Source organism: Zootoca vivipara, chromosome 3 (assembly GCF_965207765.1).
Source record: "Zootoca vivipara chromosome 3, rZooViv2.hap1.1, whole genome shotgun sequence".
Classification (NCBI taxonomy): domain Eukaryota; kingdom Metazoa; phylum Chordata; class Lepidosauria; order Squamata; family Lacertidae; genus Zootoca; species Zootoca vivipara.
Genome location: NC_142586.1, coordinates 75607902 through 75628059, shown reverse-complemented (window position 1 = coordinate 75628059; position 20158 = coordinate 75607902). Strand labels below are relative to the sequence as shown.

Below are 20158 nucleotides of genomic sequence, written 5' to 3'. Positions count from 1 at the left end.
TTTCTTCGTCTGCAAAACTACCAATAACAGGTGTAAGCTGACTACTTACTTCCAAGAAAGTACAGCTGAAATGTGTTCATAAGCAAAATGTAAATATGTGAATGCATTCTAGCAGGCACGGAATTTATCACCATAGAGATAATGCATGACTTCCCCATTGAAAGAGAGTTATTGGTCATCTCCATGTCCAAAGTTGAAAATTCTCATTTCTGATTATCTTCTTCTCTCGGGCAACATGCTAAAGGCAGCAACTCGCTAAATCAATAGTGACCTAAACATCTGGTATCAATGAACATTTTGACTATCTGATGTATTTTCTATCTGATGACATGAACTGATTTAACATGGAACTGCAGTGATTTAATTAAAACAATGATGTTTAAGTTAATGGTCTTATGTAATATGTTCTGGTTCTATTTTCTTTGGGGGGGGGAACAACTCAGTGAAATCTGTCTTAATAAATCCTATTGTAATTTAGTGTAAGTGGAGCACATTTGCTTAAAAGATAACTATATTTTGTCAACAAAAGTGTGTGTTTGATATTCTCGGAGCAGAAAAGAGAGCATTCTCTGGTTTTCTCTGGCAATATTCCCAGAATCTGTACACTAAGATGGAAAACCCCAATCCCACTAATAGTTAAGTAAAGTAACTTACCATCATAGAAGAAAAGGCCATATGAGTGTGAAATTAACATTTTTTTGCTGGGGAATCCATCCAAATTGCAGAATTCTGCCAAAAAGTCAGGGAAGCATAGCTGTTGCAAGAGACCATCCAAAGTTCAAAACAATGTTCAGAAAGGAACAGATTTGTCAAGGTGGTAGAATAGGTTGCTTTCTTTGAATCATTGTCTCCACTGCTGCTAGACCTACAAAAAAAACAGAAATTTGAAGTATTATTTTCAGTTTCACAGCAATGCAATAAACGTCAATGTTGGAACATTGCTACTGTCCTTAGTACGGTAGTAACTGAGATTATTAGGGAAAATAGGTAAAGCAACTCCTTATCTAGCTTTGATTCTACTCAAAGTTCTCCTGGCCCATTGGATCCCATATTTGGAAGTAATTTTCTGGTACAGCTTTTAAATATTCAACTAAGACATATTCTCTTTGGGGGTAGTATGTGTGTAATTTGATTAATTAATCGTGACCCCATGGACCATAGCACGCCAGGCACTCCTGTCTTCCACTGCCTCCCGCAGTTTGGTCAAACTCATGTTGGTAGCTTCGAGAACACTGTCCAACCATCTCGTCCTCTGTCTTCACCTTCTCCTTGTACCTTCCATCTTCCCCAGCATCAAGGTCTTTTCCAGGGAGTCTTCTCTTCTCATGAGGTGGCCAAAGTACTGGAGCCTCAGCTTCAGGATCTGTCCTTCCAGTGAGCACTCAGGGCTGATTTCCTGCAGAATGGATAGGTTTGATCTTCTTGCAGTCCATGGGACTCTCAAGAGTCTCCTTCAACACCATAATTCAAAAGCATCAATTCTTCGGCGATCAGCCTTCCTTATGGTCCAGCTCTCACTTCCATACATCACTATTGGGAATACCATACCTTTAACTATACGAACCTTTGTTGGCAGGGTGATGTCTCTGCTTTTTAAGATGCTGTCTAGATTTGTCAATGCTTTTCTCCCAAGAAGCAGGTGTCTTTTAATTTCATGACTGCTGTCACCATCTGCAGTGATCATGGAATCCAAGAAAGTAAAATCTCTCACTGCCTCCATTTCTTCCCCTTCTATTTGCCAGGAGGTGATGGGACCAGTGGCCATGATCTTGGTTTTTTTGATGTTGAGCTTCAGACCATATTTTGCGCTCTCCTCTTTCACCCTCATTAAAAGGTTCTTTAATTCCTCCTCACTTTCTGCCATCAAGGTTGTGTCATCTGCATATCTGAGGTTGTTGATATTTCTTCCAGCAACCTTAATTCCAGAAGATTACAGGAATTAAGGTACCTATATGCATTACCGTGCATATAGGTACCTGTATACATAGTGATAAGTCTTCCCAGCAAACTAGGACAACATTCTCCAGAGGTTACTGCATTGTTGTAACGTCCAGCAAACACACCCCACACCTCATATTCCCTTCTCTCCAGATGTGTTCACTAAACATTTATAAAACAAAACATATTCTCCTCAATATCAGAGTGTTCTAGCAAACCAAATATCATTTTCTAAATGAATTAAATTATTTCAGACTTTGAAAATATGAGTGATGCCATCAGTCTTCAATGGGCAGCACTGAGTGAAGGTCAATTCTTCTGCATACCTTCCAGCCACTTAAACTTTCATAACAAAAAGTATTTTATAATAATGACTAGGAGGACACACAATTATCCATTCCTTAGCTTAACTTGTCAGAAATGATTTAGTAAAACAACTGAAGAACAGCATGAGAAGTATTTAATATCTGAGCTGGACACCATTGTTATTTTCTTTCAGTTTCATTGTTCTATGCTCAGTACATTTTAACAGATCACGCTTAATCAATATGTCCTAATATGGTTCAAACCACTAAGCAAAAGACATATGTTCTCAGTTTGTTTTCATACTTCCTTACATTCTCTTATTAGTAGCCTCTCACTAGCTTTCTCCAATACAGCAAAAAAGTATTCATACAATGGGTAACAATGATATTACTCATTCCGATGCCTCTAACTTTTCTCAATTAAATACAAACTTCAGTACAATAAGCATAACAAAATTAGTTCTCTAAACCTTCACTTTTGCATGATTAAAAACATAGAAAATAAACACTGAAACACATGCTCTGTGTTTTCAAGCATAGATACTGCACTGCTACAGGTTTCTTCAAAATGCTTTCTGGGAAAAGAAGTTGTGGTACCCCTCAAAGCAAAGTTTTGCCCTCAGGAGATGTAACCCCAGAGGAGGAGTCCAGTGATGAAAAGGTTGTCTAAGCCAGACATCCCCAAACTGCGGCCCTCCAGATGTTTTGGCCTACAACTCCCATGATCCCTAGCTAACAGGGCCAGTGGTCGGGGAAGATGGGAATTGTAGTCCAAAACATCTGGAGGGCTGAAGTTTGGGGATGCCTGGTCTAAGCTTTTATAGTAACAGCCCCACCCACTATGATACGAGGTAAGAGTATATTAGGGCTCTGAGGAACCTCAAGGGGATGGGCATGGGAGAGGGAGAGGGAAGGGCAGATACACATAGAGTGAATATAACATTCTACTTTAGTCCTGCTTTATAGTTTTTTATTTAAACAGACTTTTATGTCATGTTTCAAGGCAGTGTTCAAAATATATAACATCAAAAATTAAAAATGTAATACAACTAAGATGCAGTTAATAAAGCTTGGTGGGATTAAAAACCACAGCCAACTCAACAAAAGCCTGAAAGTACAATTATCTTTTTAATAAGCACCAAAATACCAATAATGCTGGTGTTTGTCTAAGCTCAGAGGAGAGGTGGTTCCACAACATTGTTTTGTTATGAGCCTGGCTCTCTATTTTTAATGTATTTGTACTGTGTATCAATCCATTTATTCATGCTTATTGTACACTTCTATAGAATGTTTGGATGAAGGACCATTTAGAAATATGTAAATCAATAATATGGATCAACAAATAAACATTCAATTTCCACAAAACTTTCCACTTAGGTCAATGGAAGCCATTGAGTCAACAGTGTGATGCAGCAGCAGCAAAAAAAGCTAATGCTATTCTAGGCTGAATCAACAGAAGTATAGTGTCCAGACTTCAGATCAAAGGAAGTAATTTTAGCACTCTATTCTGCCTTGGTCAGACCACACCTGGAATACTGTGTCCAATTGTGGCCATCACAATTTTAGAATCATATTGACAAGCTGGAACATGTGCAGAGGAAGGCAACCCAGATAACCAAGCCTTATGAGAAATGGCTGAAGGAGCTGGGTATGTTTAGCCTGGAAAAGAGGAGACTGCGAGGAGATATGAGAGCCATCTTAAATATCTCAAGTGCTGTCACATGGAAGAGGGAACAATCTTGTTTTCTCCTGCTCTGGAGGGTAGGACTCGAACCAATGGCTTCAAGTTACAAAAAAGGAGATTCCAACTAAACATACAGAAAAACTTTCTGATAGTAAGAGCTGTTTGACAGTGGAACAGTCTTCCTTGGGAGGTTGTGGAATCTCCTTCCCTGGAGGTGTTTAAACAGAGGTTGGGTGGCCATCTCTGATGGATGCTTTAGCCGAGATTCCTGCATTGCAGGGGGTTGTACTAGATGACCCTTGGGTCCCTTCCAACTCTGATTTCCAACAATCTGATTATTCTATGATACTTCAGAAGGAAGAGAGGGTGAATGAGAACTGGTCACCAATTTGAATGGCTTTAAAAGAGGATTAGACTATCCATGGCTACCACCCACAATGGCTGTGTTTGCCTCACTGTTGGAGCAAGTAAATTCTTATTTCATTTACCTAAGTAAAACTTGTGCTTGGTTAGGTTATTTCACTTAGTTTTCTTTAATATCCACATATTTTCTGTTCAATTTTATTCTAAAACATCTAAGTCAACTATTTTTGACAATGGAATAAAGATTTTATAGAAAAAAAATCATTTTCAGGATACAGAGATAATTTTTATGTAATGCAACTAATTACACTTCCTTTCTTATTCTCTTGCTTGTCAGGTTGTTGTTGTTTTTAAAAGTAATTTCAATATGTTTTATGATCCAAAGTAATTTGATTAGAAAACCAGGGCAATTATAAGTTTCTCATATTTTCAAAAGCTACAGCAATTCAAGCAGTAGTAAGACTCAGTCGCAAACACATGCACTTATAAAGGCAAAAATATTCAGTACGCTAACCCAGCTATTCCCAACCTGTGTGCCTGAAAGGCTGGGGGTGGATGTGGGGGGTGAGGGTAAAGGCCCTGCTGCCTGAAGGTATCCTATGCACCTTTAATCCAATAGTGACCAATACTCCTCCTCAGTCCAAGCCTTCCCAAATACCAGGAACAGGGGCGTAGGAAGATGGGGGGGTGGATCGCCTTGAGTGACGTGATCCCAGGGGAGCCATCGCCGCTGCCCGCCCCGCCCCAAAACGCACGCCACGTCACTGTGCACAGCGTGCCGCGTGCCCCGCCCCAAAACGTGCACCACGTCCCACCCCCAGAACGTGCGCCACGTCACTGGGGGCAGCGCGCCTGCTCTCCGCCCCCGGTGGCAGAGCAAGAAGCTCCGCCGCTGACCAGGAAGGGCGAGTGGGAGCTGAGTTGGCCCTGTATAATATATGGACCTTTAGATACTTGGCCATACAAATACCAAGCAATATCCAGTCTTTCTCCCAACGCTGGACCTGAGGAGGTGGCAGGGATTGCTGGCAGACCACCTCTGAGGCTTCAAAGTTGGGAGGAAATCTCAGCATGCTCACCAGTGGGCAGGGTCACATGGCAAATTAATTTGTTGAAGTGTACTGAAAATGCTTGACTAGAAGCATTCAGCAAAACATCGAATCATAGAATTGTAGAGTTGGAAGGGTCCTCTAGTCCAACCCCCTGCAATGCAGGAATCTCAACTAAAATATCAATGACAGATGGCCATCCAACCTCTGCTTTAAAAGCAGCTTCTGAGGAAGTCCATTCCACTGTTGAACAGCTCTTACGATCAGAAAGTTCTTCCTGCTGTTTGGTTGGAATCTCCTTTTTTGTCTTGCTACCAAGTAGCTTAGTTCAACTGGAAGGAACCATGCATATGTGGTATGGTCACATCAGGCAAAGGTCACAGGAACCAGGGTCACATCATGTGAAGTCAGGGTTAGAGGCATTTATTTTGATTTCATCCAGATTCAGGCAGGCTTTATCAGGATCACAGAAGGCTCTCAGACAGCTCCGCTGGCGGTTGTTTTCTCCTTACTGTCAGTAAAATAGAGGTGTTGCCTCAGCAAAGAGACTTATGAAGGGAGGAAACACCTGTTCTGCAATTGACCTCACTTCCTCCAAAGAGTTGACTGTGCTCTTTAAAGGACGCTTGTCTAGTTCTGTAACTGTGGTTTTCAAAAGGCTGAAGAAATAGAGATGCTACTAGGGATTCCTTCCTGGAGTCTGGGGTGATGCGCAGTGTAAATTAACAACTCAGAGTCTTATTCAGGAAAAGAATAAAGGCTTTACTGAGTTAAAATAAACTTGTTTGTAAAGAACAGCATAATGAACAGAAGATTAAACTAGCTTCAGAGCATACACAGAGTTTCCACTGAGCACAGGCTTCACAGAGCACAGGCCCCACACTGAGACACTGACTGAGACACTGCAGTGAATCTGCCTGCAAGCAGATACAATACAGTACTTATACAGAGAATGAGCCATCCTCAAGATGAGTCACAGTGATTCAGCATGCTAAATGATTCTGCAGCTTTTCAGCATTTCACAACATTTCTAGACTCCTTTACTGCTTCTGCTCTCAAATACCTTTGTCACATGACATGGGGATGGTGGAACATCTATGACAGGCACCCCCAAACTTCGGCCCTCCAGATGTTTTGGACTACAATTCCCATCATCCCTGACCACTGATCCTCTTGGCTAGGGATCACGGTAGTTGTAGGCCCAAACATCTGGAGGGCCGCAGTTTGGGGATGCCTGATCTATGATCTAAGACTGGGAGATGGTGCTAAATGGGGAAGATTGTGTCTCTTCTTCATTTGAGTCCTCCTTGGGGCAGCATATGGGTCTAGGGTTGGTGGTCAGGACATTGGCCGACATATCCAAATATGCCTATGTGCACAAAATCCAATGTGCACAGCCCAAAATAGGGTGCAGGTGATACCCTAGTGGAAGAAAAATGAATCTGATAACTGCCTACAAGCATTGGATTCTACACATGTAGAACATCCAGGACTGAGCAAAATGAATGGAATATTTTTGCCTTTACACAATACATGTTTGCAACTGAGTCTTACTTCTCCTTGAACTACCATAACTTTTGAAACTATGGGAAACTTATAATTACCATGGGTTTTTTTTTGGATAAAATTACTTTGGATCTTAAAACATCTTAAAGCTACTTTTGAAAACCTGACAGCAAGAGAATAAGAAGGGAAATGTAATTAGCTGTGCCACATAGAAATTATCTCCATATCCTGGAAATAGTTATTTTTCTATAAAGTTCCTGAAAAATTGTCAAAAATATTTTATAAAATGTAACATAAAATATGTGGGTTATATTAAAGGGTGGTAAATGTAAGGATCCAACTACATGCACATTTAACTTTGGTAAAATAAAGTGTATTTTATTTCTCAGAAACAACAGCAGCCTAGCGGTGCATGCTCGTTTGACTTCTACTGCTCGTAAGCAAACTACCACACTTGACCTCTTATGTTTTAAAGCAGGGGCGGGAGCCTCAGGCCAGGGGCCAAATTGAGCTTTCTAGGCCTCTCTATAGCTGTTGAGACTCTCTGCAGGGAACACCACAAGAGTGGTGAGAAGCCACACCCCTTCTTCCTAGACCCCATCTCTCACTGGTCCTGCTCCCTGCCCTTCCTGATTGCTTTTGCCTAAGTGGAAATGTCCTTGACATGGGAAAAGGCCTGAATGTAAAGACGTGGGTGCAGGAACCTTTTTATGGCTGGAATGCAGCCTACACTACAAAGGAAATAATGTCACCTGTTGCTCCCCACCTCTACCCCCCCCCCATTTTTGCCTCTGGCCACACCATCACTGACATGACACCCTTGGAAGTTGCCCACAAAACAATGTTGCCACAGAGGTGGAAAAGGTCCCCCACCTCTGTTTTAAAGGCTCCCTTCCACAGCATTCTCAGGCTCTTCCACACGTGGATTCCCCTGCAAAAAACCTGCTCTTTACCACTGAATCAGAGCAAACATCAATGTGGTTTCCCACGGACTGATGTTTGATCCAATTCAATGGTAAAGAGCAGGTTTTCCAAGAAAAGGTGGAGGGGCAAACACAAACCAGTCAGACCTGGGCTTTCTAGTATGGATGAGCCCTTCCTGGATGAGTCCAGGCTAAATCTCTACAGGTTTTTAGAATGTTGGTAAAGACTTTCCTGTCTTTCAAAGCTTTGGGGGCTGTAAGGAGTCAATAAATTAATCTGTGTCCATTTCTCAGTTTTAGGTTTTATAATTTTGAATGTCTTTTGTTACTGTCTGGTAGTAACTTTTAAGCTTATTGTAAAATACCAAGGTCTAAGCAGGTTTTTTTAAAAGTAAGAAAAATAACTACAGTGGTAAACAGATTTTTAAAAATCAAGTAGGTATCTTAATAGCAAAATGGGAACTCCTTGAAGTAAAGAAAGCCAAAAAGTAAACAATCACCATGTATTGCTTTTCTGTTACATTTAACAGAAAGACAGAGAAGTGTGTTGCTTAGAAATGTACATGAATGACCCAGGTCATAAAGGTAAAAACCAAGTTCCCACTGAATTTATTTTCAAACTTCAACTAATATCCCCTACATAAATTGCTAACATGTGTCTATTCATCCCTCATCAAGTGTTTATAAACATCTGATAATATGCTTTTAGCTTTAAAAGTGCTAGAGGCATTTTAGTCACTAAGATTAATCAGAGTTATATTTATATAAATATTTATATTTATGCAACCTAATCATTATATAACTACTCTAACAAATATAGTAGTTATATGACTATATTAACTTCTGGCCAATGTATTCAGTCTGTCTTGAAAGCTTCTCTCTAGTTACTTGACAGATGCACTCACAAGCGTAAGTCCCAAGACAGAGGGGAACACATCACATATATCCATAGCCATATCTCCTACCCAGAGGAATCATCTTTATGCCTCTGATCACTAAATGCCAGAATTATTCTGAGAGGCAAGCAACCAGCACTAGGCTTCTTAGAGCATAGAGAAGGAACATCATGCAACAAGCACATACAAATTGCTCTAATGCAGTGGTTCCCAATTAGCTAATTACTGAGGATCCCCTATTTTTCAAAAGCCAAGCCATGGACCCCCTACTTTTGAAAAAGTATTACCATGAGCATGTACTATGATTGTTTTTCAGGGTTGGGCTTCAAAAACCATCTTGGCTTTTGTTTTTAATCAAACACAGCTCTGTTTCTGTGGGAAGGGCAACACAAACAAGAACTGAGTATACATAGTAAAAGAATCCAATTGTTATATGGAGTCTTCCGAAGCTACAAAAGCAAGAGCAAAGAAATAAAAAAGAAGGTGTGATTGCTTTATAACTGATGAAGCTAGCTCTAGACCACACCAGGTGCCAATGGCAAGGCCTGATACTCTGAGCACATTTCCTTTCTTACTGCATACTGTACAGTATATGCAAAGTCACTTTAGAAAATTCTTATATTTAGAGAACCACACAGATATTACCTGTAACAATATTTCCAAGCTATGTATAATGTTTTAAAATTTGTTAAACCTTTAAGGATCCAGAAAAATAAAAACACCTAAAAGAAATTCTCTCTATATTAGGAGATGACAGACAAGTACCATTGAGTTCAATAGGGTCTAAGTGTAGGCAGTTTGCAGGTATAATAATAATAATAATAATAATAATAATAATAATAATAATAATTTATTATTTAAACCCCGCCCATCTGGCTGGGTTCCCCAGCCACTCTGGGCGGCTTCCAACAGAAAAATGAAATAAAATAATCAATTAAACATTAAAAGCCTCCCTAAACAGGGCTGCCTTCAGATGTCTTCTAAAAATCTTTAATTATCCTAGCTTCATCTTCATCATGAATCTTCAATTATCCTAGCTTCATCTTGCTAAAAACGATTTCTCTTTTGAAGTGTCTGCTATTTCATCACAAAACAGGCCTGGAACATCAGGGTTAAAGGGCACACTCCCCCCCCCCCCCGCATGGCAACAGAATGGAGGGATACTGTGTCGCTTACCATCCTCAATAGGTGAATAGACAGGTATAAAATTAAGAACTCCTGTTCTACAACCTCATCTCATTTGCCAGGCCTCAGAAATACTGAGGCAAAAGTTATTAGCTCTACTGAGTTTGTATGTGCCTGTATGTACCGACATACAGTAGCAGCTAAGAATTCTGAGCTGAAAGCTCCTCAGCTCACCTATCATATTTCAGTCGTAAAATCCCAGAGATGCGGCAGGAATCCACCAAACTCACATTCCATCCAGGTCCACTTCAGAATCGGGATGAGGTGGGCTTGCTATATTGCATTTAAAGTGCTGTGACAAAGAGACCCATGTGCTAGCTGCTCCAGGAAGTGGATTGATGGATTACAGTATCTGTTTTTAAAAGTTTAAAGGGAAGAAGTATCCTTTACAGGAAAATAGGCAGCATGGCAAACTCATAAGAGCTTTTATTTGTTTATCTTTGTGTTTTTGCCTGGATTTTTATGGGCATAACAGACATAGTTGTCCCCATGTTGAACTAGAAAGGAGTGGATTTTAAAAGATTTGCCCATCCCTAATCTTTCACTGTTCTGTGAGGAGAACAATTCTTAGCACATATCCTGGTGCACAGACCTTTAGTGCTTTATTGATAATTATCAACATGATGAATTGGGCAGATGGGCTCAGAAATGGACCAGGAGCCATTGACAGTTACATAATACTGCTGTTATATATGTGTTTACAGTATTTGGTACCAGCTGAAATTTCTGACCACAGATCTGCCTTTTCCAGGAAACAGTTGGGGCAAGGGCCTAAGCTAAGCAAAAGTGTTCATGGCTACAGCCACTATCTAGTAAAAGAGGAACAGAGCCAGGTCCAGAAACACTCAAGCTGCGAACTAACCCTTCAAAAGGAGTACAATCTATCCAGAATATACTGTACACTTGCCCCTAGATCAGCTTTTCAATCAGTCCAAACCACTTCTCTCTCAGTTAACTGAACAGCAATAGACTGAAAATAACAGAGATTAGGTTACAACTAATTTTACTCTTTACTTCCACCCCAAGGTATGTATCAAGCAATTAAAGCGAATATATAGCAAGTCTCATAAATGTGTGATCAGCAACTAAAATATATGCTAACATCTACCCCTTGTCAATGCTGAAAGTCAAGCTAACACAGACAGAATCCTAAATCGAGAACACCTAAAGATTTCTACTGCAAGCATTATTTGCATCTCAATGAGAGCTCTCCAAACATTTCTCTCAATTTCAAGGCTATAAAACAGGGGTCAGCAAACTTTTTCAGCCGTGTCCCTCAGACCTTGTGGGGGACTATATTTTGGAAAAAAAATATGAACGAATTCCTATGCCCCACAAATAACCCAGAGATGCATTTTAAATAAAAGGACACAATCTACTCATGTAAAAACACCAGGCAGGCCCCACAAATAACCCAGAGATGCATTTTAAATAAAAGGACACAATCTACTCATGTAAAAACACCAGGCAGGCCCCACAAATAACCCAGAGATGCATTTTAAATAAAAGGACACATTCTACTCATGTAAAAACATGCTGATTCCCGGACTGTCCGCGGGCTGGATTTAGAAGGCGATTGGGCCACATCCGGGCCCCGGGCCTTAGTTTGGGGTCCCCTACTCTAAAACATGCTGCCTCTTTACATAGAGTACTCAGCAGTTCAGTGATTCCAACCCAGCAGTCACTTGGTATAGACAAGTTTAGGCAGTGTTAAGCCTTGTGACCTCCCTTGTTTAAGTTGTAAAATTCACACTTTTTGAAACTTGTCTGCCACATGACAGATTAAGTGAGCTTCCGGAGGGCAACCATAGATGGCTCATGCCTTGTTTTCTCCAAGATTGGCTAAAAAATATGCAGGCCTCAATAAAAGTAAAAAGAGAGGTGTGAACAGGCATGGGAAGGAGGTTATGATAGTTCACCTGGTGAGATCACTGTATTACAGTGTAATAGGGAGAGATTATATGTTGATAGAGCCCACAAAGGTACAAATATTTTTCTGTAATTTGGATTTTGGGGGGATAAGGCAGTATAGCTTCAATTTCAAATAGTTTACCTGCGTATAAATACAGAAAGAGCCAGGTTAGCTATAAATGAAAAATAAACCCAAAATTTAAATGCCAGAAACTAAACACAAGTAATTAAATTGTAATAGGATGAAATCAGTAACTGCATATAAAATGTTAATTTATGTATTAGAGTCAAGAAAAGTGGAGGGTAAAGTAAAAGCATATTGATTACATAATCAAACTAATAAGTCAACAACTTGGTTCTCAGCCAATTTTACAAATTACTATCAGCACCTGAATAATATTTATATGTAAGAGATGAGTAGATTGTAAATGTGTGATCACACAAATACTTGTTCCATATATTAAGTGAGATTTGTCTTACCGTACTTCCACAACCATTCATAGTGGTGGAATTTTAAAGTAACATGATACCATCATTTGCAACAGCCGTAGTTTCCAATCTCCATGCTGCCATGCCAGAGGGAGAAGGAGAAGGAGGTTTGTGCAAGTAAGATTTAACTATGTTTTAATGTTATATACCAAACAAGCAATTATCTTGTTTTTTGTTTTGCTGAACAAATATTTGTTTCATGTTACTTCTCAACCCAGCCAATAGTGAGCGAGTCAGTCTAGGTGTGCTCTACTTCAGGGGTAGACTGGGCCAGACCATGCATGAGGCAAGATGAGACAACTGTTTCGGGTGTCAGGATCCACAAAAGCAGCAGATCTGTGCTCCAAGGAATGCATTGCCCACTGCTACTGCTGCAGGGGCAGCAACAGCTGCAACAGACTCCTTGGAGGCCAGATCTGCTGCCTCCTTGGCAGTCCCCTTCCAATCCTGCTTCTACAGTGGCCTCTCAATGAATAGGAGGTGCTGCTGGTCTCCTCCCACTCCCAAGGAGGAAATGGTAGGGACTGCCTTGGGGGTGCCTTCCTCCCCACAACCCATGACAGCCTTTGATCTCTACTTCCACAGTCTGGCAAGGTTGACTGGATTCCCCGCTTTGTTGCCAATATAGATCTTGGCTTACCCCTTTTATTTCTGATGTAGATATTACTTTCCTCTCTCCTTGTTCCTGGTGCAGATGTTCATTTACCCCTTCTTCCCTGGCCAGCGGCTCATTTTGTGGTTTGCCTCAGGTGCCAAAATGTCTTGGGCTGGCCCTGCTTCCAAATGTTACTGGGCTACAACTCCAATAATTCCTAAGCCATGCACCAGAAATTATAGTTGATAAGTGGGAGTGAAGTGTGCCTATGGTAATTGTAGCTGTGATCTTGAAAATAGCTTTTCCACGGTCCTCCTGACACACTGTTCAGTGCAACTCTGCACTAGCAGTACTCTGCTCTGTTGTACTTGGGTGACAGGGAAAAGCATTACCAGCACTCCCGACTTCTTCTCTTAGCTATTATGTATTATTTCTGCTAATACAGTGGTAATACAGTGGTACCTCTTGTTGCGAACAGGATCCGTTCTGGAGGCCCGTTAGCAACATGAAAAGGCCGCATCCTGAAGCGCCGCATCTGCACATGTGCGTGACGCAATGCAGCGCTTCTGTGCATGCACGCAGGTTACGGATGCGCCAAACCCGGAAGTAACCCATTCCAGGACTTCCAGGTTTGGCATGTCCGTAACCTGAAAAGACACAACCCGCAGCAGATGTATCATGAGGTATGACTGTATTACTACTATTTTGCTCCTTTCCTGAAGCAAACAAAGTTGCGTCATAATATTGCTCTGCACAGGGGCTTCTCTCCGGCGTTGGTGTCATACAGCAAGTGACTGTTATTTGCCTAGTGCAGAACCAACTACCAACACTGGAGCAAAGGAGACAAGATACAAAATTGCACAAGATGATACACCTTGGCTGTGAGTCCTAGAAGACCTGCTCCCTGCCTTGCAAGCCTTTTTTCGCCTGTCTTGGGAAAGTGGGGCCCTGACCAGGGCCGGTGCGTCCATTTAGGCAAACTAGGCAGCTGCCTAGAGCACGTAAATGGAGGGGGCGCTGGGCAGCCTGCCCCGCCAAAACCCCGCGCCACCGCCGCCCTCCCACAGCCTATGGAGGGGACGCTGTGAGCTCCACAGCGGCTGCAGTGAGCGAGCGGTGGCAGCGGCAGCGCTCGTAGCTGAAGCCTTCAGCTTCAGCTGGAGGGGACGCAGGGGCATCAGCAATGTGTCATGAGGCATGTGCCGGGGGCCCCAAAAGGTGTTTTGCCTAGGGTGCAAAAAGCCCTAGCACCGGTCCTGGCCCTGACTGACTGCAGCTGATGAAGTTGAGGCTGATGAACAGACTCTTGGGCTGGGGAACTGGTTAGGGTTTTTTGTTGGAGCATTGTTGCTATTATTGAGACTATTTTTTTGTATCTTTATCTTTAGATCTTAATTATGATTTAAGTAGAAATTGTTCAGTTTGGTTGCATCCTTTTTGATGTGTTTTATTTATTGTTTTTGACTACTTTTGTTATATTTATGATTACATATTTTTTCATGTTGTAAGCTACCTTGGTTTTTACTATGGAAAGGTAGTATACAAATAAATTATGTATGTATGCATGTACTGTATGTATAATCTTGTTACACCTCCCTTTATCATTTGAGCTGTGTATTTTGCCATGAAGAGTCGGACATGACTAAATGACTAAACAACAACAAACAACAACAACAACAACAACAACAACAACATTTTGCCACCAGATTTAGAAAGGTGTTGTTTTCTCAATAGTTTAAAAATCCATAGAGAGGTTAAAAACTCCATGGCCTAATCAGCTGAGACAGAATTAGTTTGGGTAATGATGTTCTTAAAAGCAATGAGCCAAAAATGCTACAAGAGATATGGCACAGTTGCATCAGATGATCAGCATTTAAATATTTATGGAAAGTCTGACTGAAATGAAGCAAGAGAGTATTCACTATAGTGCATATATGTATTCATTATAAAGTTAGATATCTGAGCAAAACCTGACCTTTATTTTTGCATGCATTTGGAAATCTCTGAACTCAGAGTGCCAGGAAGCAAGAAATGTATTATTATCATTATTACGATGATGATGATGATGATTTATTATTAAAATTTATATATCACTCTATACCCACAGGTCTCAGGGCGGTTCACAAAAGTGTATCATGGTTTTAGCAGAAGTCCTACGTTGCTTGTGCACTGTTCCTACCAGTGGGGGTGTGTGTGGGATTTGCTGACTCCCCTTTTCATCAGCAGTTCATTCTCCCATGAAGATCTGGTCAGAGGAACCATATGAATGATTCTCCAGCTCATGTGCTCCCTGTCCCACTCCTCCAGCACAACTGCGAAAACAAATGCATCCTCTTTGATTTTTAGTGAACTATGTTTGATTTCTACATCACAATGGAAATAACAAGCCTATATGGTTTCTGATCCCAATTTGTTCAGGCAAATGCTTATAAAGCTAAACTATGGTTTAGCATTATTTTTTCCTGTATTTTCAGAATTGAATGAAATGTAGATGCATATACATTTCACTCAGGAATGCTTCACATGTTCATATACATGATTCATGCTGCATCTTCCATAACATCTATGAGACATCTATGAGACAGGAACAGGGTGAAGTTGGTACCAATAAGCTTTGTCCAGCTGGAACTTCTAGATTGCGTGTGCTTATTATGGCTATGCTTTGGGCAAATAGTGCAGCACTACTGTTAAGTAACTAGAGGAAGCACAACCCAAGAGCATCATTTAATTATGGTGTGCAAGCTCAACTTCAATTACTCTCACCAAAGATCCTCCCTGGAATGGCTGCTGTAAAGGGGAAATTCCCTCCAGTAACTAATATGTTTAATGAATCATGTGTGTGCATGCCTAATTAATCCTCCAAATCGAGCGCCACATCTAATACAGGAAATGCCTCTAATTCAGTCATTAATTATCCCTTACAAACGATAGTTTCCCTTCAGTAAGTATATTCTGCCCTAATTGCAAGTAAGTGCCTTCTTTTACATGTCATGAGAAACCAAGCTCAGCTTTGCATGGACATGAGGACACATCTTGAACATGATCCATTGGTTAAGATGTCGGTGTGACTCTCTCTGCCATAACTTTGTGATGGAAAACTTAACTGCTGTGACTCTTTACAAATTCAGGGCATGTTACCACTCATTGATAAGCCACTTCTTTATCACAGAATTCCAGAGTTTGAAGGAACCCCAAAAGTCATCCAATCCCCTCCATAAATCAGTCCCATATCTCAAAGCTGTTCAGCTTTTGGGACATGCCCCAAAGGCTGCTTGCTTCATGCTTCTTTTCTCAAGATGCTCCAACCCCCTGCCAAGTCATTGTGGGAGCTTTCTTCTCTAACTTTAGCTATTATCTCTTCCTCGCACCTCATCCCCATACCCTTACCTCCAATCCATATTTGTTATTTTCTTCAGAAAAAGCCTGGACACCTAATAGAAAGACATAAGCTGGTATCTTTCCATGGATTAAGTTTTTCTGTTTTGTTTTGTTTTCACAGTATGAGTTGAGTTCTCAGGAACCCAAAAGAAATACAAGATTTGACTTCTGGGTCAGTTTGCTTGCTGCCCCTTTATGATCACCATTTCGACAGGTGGAAAGAAACAGTGGGCACCCATGAGAGCCTCTTAACCCAGCTGTAGTGCATCCAAACATTACAATGAAAACCCACTCTTCTCCTTCTCTGGATTCAAGAGAAATAAGCACAGTATGCCAACCCTCACTTACCTCCAAATGCCTATGGGGCCTGTGGACTTTAAAACAATAAACTACTCAATTTTGTCTTAAGCTGATTAAATAACAGTTTTTAAAATGATTGGATTCGCAGTCTAATGTGCTTCTTCATGAGTGCTTCAAAGTGTAGTAAATATTATGCCCATTTCTGGCTTGACTATTTTGACAAAAGGTGACCAAATTAAATTTAACCCCAACCCCAAGATTAAAAAAAATTCTTACAAGTGAAGCAGTTTTGACTCCTATTTTAACTGGTTCAGATATTGTGGTGCTCAAAAACATCTTGCTTATAATAAGTGGGCCAGGAGCATTAGTCCAAGTATCATATGTTGCCTGCAGTATAATGAAGTGGTTAAGACTCTCTTCTTTAAATTGGCATTCAAAAGCCTGTGTTAAGCATACATGGAGTAGATCTGTATTTATATTTTTCAAGGCAATCCTACGCATGTCAACTCAAAAGCAACTTGTACAAAGGTCAATGAGATTTACTCCATGATCATTGTTTATTTCCCTTAGCACATTACCCTGTCTGGGCCTTTGGGAAATGGTAAGATTAAAAATTGCCCTAAAGCAGTAAGTCCCAACATCTAATGCATGCATCTTTAATTGCTGGGGACTAGATTGTATTATATATTTTGGCTTTGTACCTTGCCACAGACAGGGTTTTTCTAAGAATTCTGAGACACTACTTAAATTCAATAGGATCCAGACCCCCTGGAACTCTTTTAGAACATGTAACAGCTGTCATTCTCAGAGCACACTGCAGAAAGACATTCTTAAACTTCTATTCACAAGGAGAGACCGGGCTAAATGTTTCAGCTCAGGGACCAATTACCCAGCAGCAACATTTGTGGCAGAGGGTGAATCTCATACTGCTAAGCGTAGTTCCACCGCTTTAACTAAAAACATAATTTTTACATGGCATTCTCTCTCTCTCTCTCTCTCTCTCTCTCTCTCTCTCTCTCTCTCATTAGAACAGCAAATGAGACTTTTCATGGAGATGTTGGAAGCAATAAGAATCTACAAAAGACCTCAAAATTAAAACAGGAAGTTGAAAATATATTGCAAGAGGGTATGGATCAACACACACTTAGACTGAGCTTATATACAACACTGCATCATTGATTTTTTTCTTTGAACAAAAAAAAATCAATGTTGTGAAATATGTGCTTCTGTGTTATCTTGGTAATAAACAGATTGTTGTGTGAAAGTGAGAAGAATATGACTTCATAATTCATCAGCCTGTTATGAAATGTGTTGAGCAAACTTATAGAAAAATGGATTATTCCACTTTAGGATCGATGTAATATAATTGTTTTGAGAAATCTATACAGTACCTAGAAGACCTGACGTTGCCTTGGAAAGTATGCTTTAGTATCTGAAATGTGTTCTCAGTTACTGCATCATCCCAAGCCATTACTTGAGGTAAACCACCAGCTGCACAGGTGGTGTCATGAGGAAAGATTTGGCTTCTTGGATCATGATCTCTGCTTCTGGCGAGAGATGGGCTGCACCTCACAGCAGTTGGCAAGAGTGTGTTTGCCAAGAGCAGGCATCCCCAAACTTCAGCCCTCCAGATGTTTTGGCCTACAACTCCCATGATCCCTAGCTAACAGGACCAGTGGTTGGGGAAGATGGGAACTGTAGTCCAAAACATCTGGAGGGCCGAAGTTTGGGGATGCCTGGCCAAGAGTCTTGAGAATCTTTAAACTAGATCTTGAGTGGGAAGGATAAAACAATATGAATGACAAAAGAGCAGCTGGCACTGGGGATAATAGCTTCACCGATGCACTGGAAACTCAGGTTGTGCTACAGAAACCTGCTAAAGGGCAAAAACTACAGGAAGGAAGCAGCTGCAGGGAACAGCTCATGGATTTACTTATGTCTAAAACAAACAAGATGAACTGGAGCTTTTAACATAGGATGGTGAATACGACCTGGCAGGCATTACTGAAATCTGGTGGGATGAGACTCATGACTGGAATGAAGGAATTGAGGGGCACAACCTGTTCAAAAGGAATAGAGCAAACAGAAAGGGAGGAGTAGCATTGTATATAAAGGATGTGTACACTTGTGAAGAAATCCATGACCTGGAGCATGAAAAGCAGATTGAGAGTATATGGGTAAAAACTGCAGGAGAGAGAAAGAACAGTGACCTTACTGTGGGTGTCTGCTAGACCGCCAAGCCAGACCGAAGACTTGGATGATGCCTTACTAGAGCAGATTAGCAAACATTCAAAAAGGAGAGAAATACCGGTAGTAATCATGTGGGACTTCAACTTCCCCAATATCTGTTGGGACTCAAACTCTGCCAAGAGTGCAAGGTCTGACAAATTCTTCCATTGCATCGCTGACAATTTAAACAGAGGTTGGGTGACCATCTGTCATGGATGCTTTAGCTGAGATTCCTGCATTGCAGGGGTTGCACTAGATCAGGCATCCCCAAACTTCAGCCCTCCAGATGTTTTGGACTACAATTCCAATCATCCCTGACCACTGGTCCTGTTAGCTAGGGACCATGGGAGTTGTAGGCCAAAACATCTGCAGGGCCGCAGTTTGGGGATGCCTGGACTAGATGAACCTTGGGGTCCCTTCCAACTCGATTCTATGATCATGTAATTGGATTAGCTAGACCCTTGTATTCTAACCTTAGTTTATGGGGTTCATATCTTGTACATCTCTGGTAAATGAAGGAGATAATGGGGGACAGTGCAGCACAAGGGTCTTTGCCAGATGATTCCCACTGCAGCAGGAAGATTCTCAGCTGAAAGGCACTCAGAATGCCTTTAAAGTATGATGGATGGTTATCTTTCCATTAACCCAGTAGGAATTGAGGCTTTTCAAATGTTCTAAGGGCGGAGGCTTTTCAAACATTCCATTCACACATCATGCTCGTTTTTATGAGGCCATGCTATTCTAAGAGCCCAGTTTATACATAAAACTAAACCAAACTATGGGTTAGCAAAAAACACATCAGTGTGAAGGTTCTGAGAAGGGTTTGCAGCTGCCAGACTCCTTCCTTGGTCCTTCTGCTTGGCTTCACATTTTATCCAAACCCAGGCTTGTGGTTTTGTCTCCTTTAGCAATCATGAGCCTAACAAAATAAAAACACACAACAAATCTCTGGATATAATAAGTGGTTTATCAGTTCATAAACCCAGAGGAACAATGAGGACCCAGGGAAGCTTCCCACTGATTCTCATTGTTCCTCTGGGTTTCTGAAGGGATAAACCACTTATTATATCCAGAGATTTGTTGTGTGTTCTTATTTTGTTGTTTGGTTTATAGCAATTAAAGACTAATCCTAAACACACTTATTTAGATGTAAATCCCCTTGAAATGAACAGGACACACTTAGAGGCTCAGACACATCCTTTCTGTCATTAGACCCTCTGTCAGAGATCACACTGAAAATTTTGGTACCTATCACCTAGACTTAGAAAGTACAGGAGCAGTAAATTTTATTTAATTCAATAATGTTGTTTAAACTACAATAAATTAACCTTTATTATATATTTATTATTAACTGTATGTTATTGCTGTGATTTTATTATACGTTATATTTTTATATCATTTATGTTC

General features: G+C 40.8%; 1 protein-coding gene across 6 annotated transcripts in view; it reads right to left on the bottom strand.

Annotated features, from left to right (window-relative positions):
- CHRM3 (cholinergic receptor muscarinic 3) overlaps positions 1–20158 on the bottom strand; it is a 235255-nt gene that overhangs the window by 183385 nt on the left and 31712 nt on the right. For 4 of the 6 annotated variants that reach the window (XR_015949081.1, XM_035108375.3, XM_088666462.1 and 1 more), the window contains exon 2: positions 655–865. The exons of the other annotated variants lie outside the window; for them this stretch is intronic. The gene's annotated coding sequence lies outside the window, so the exon portion shown is untranslated. The remainder of the gene's footprint in view (positions 1–654; positions 866–20158) is intronic. 6 annotated transcript variants of the gene reach the window in all.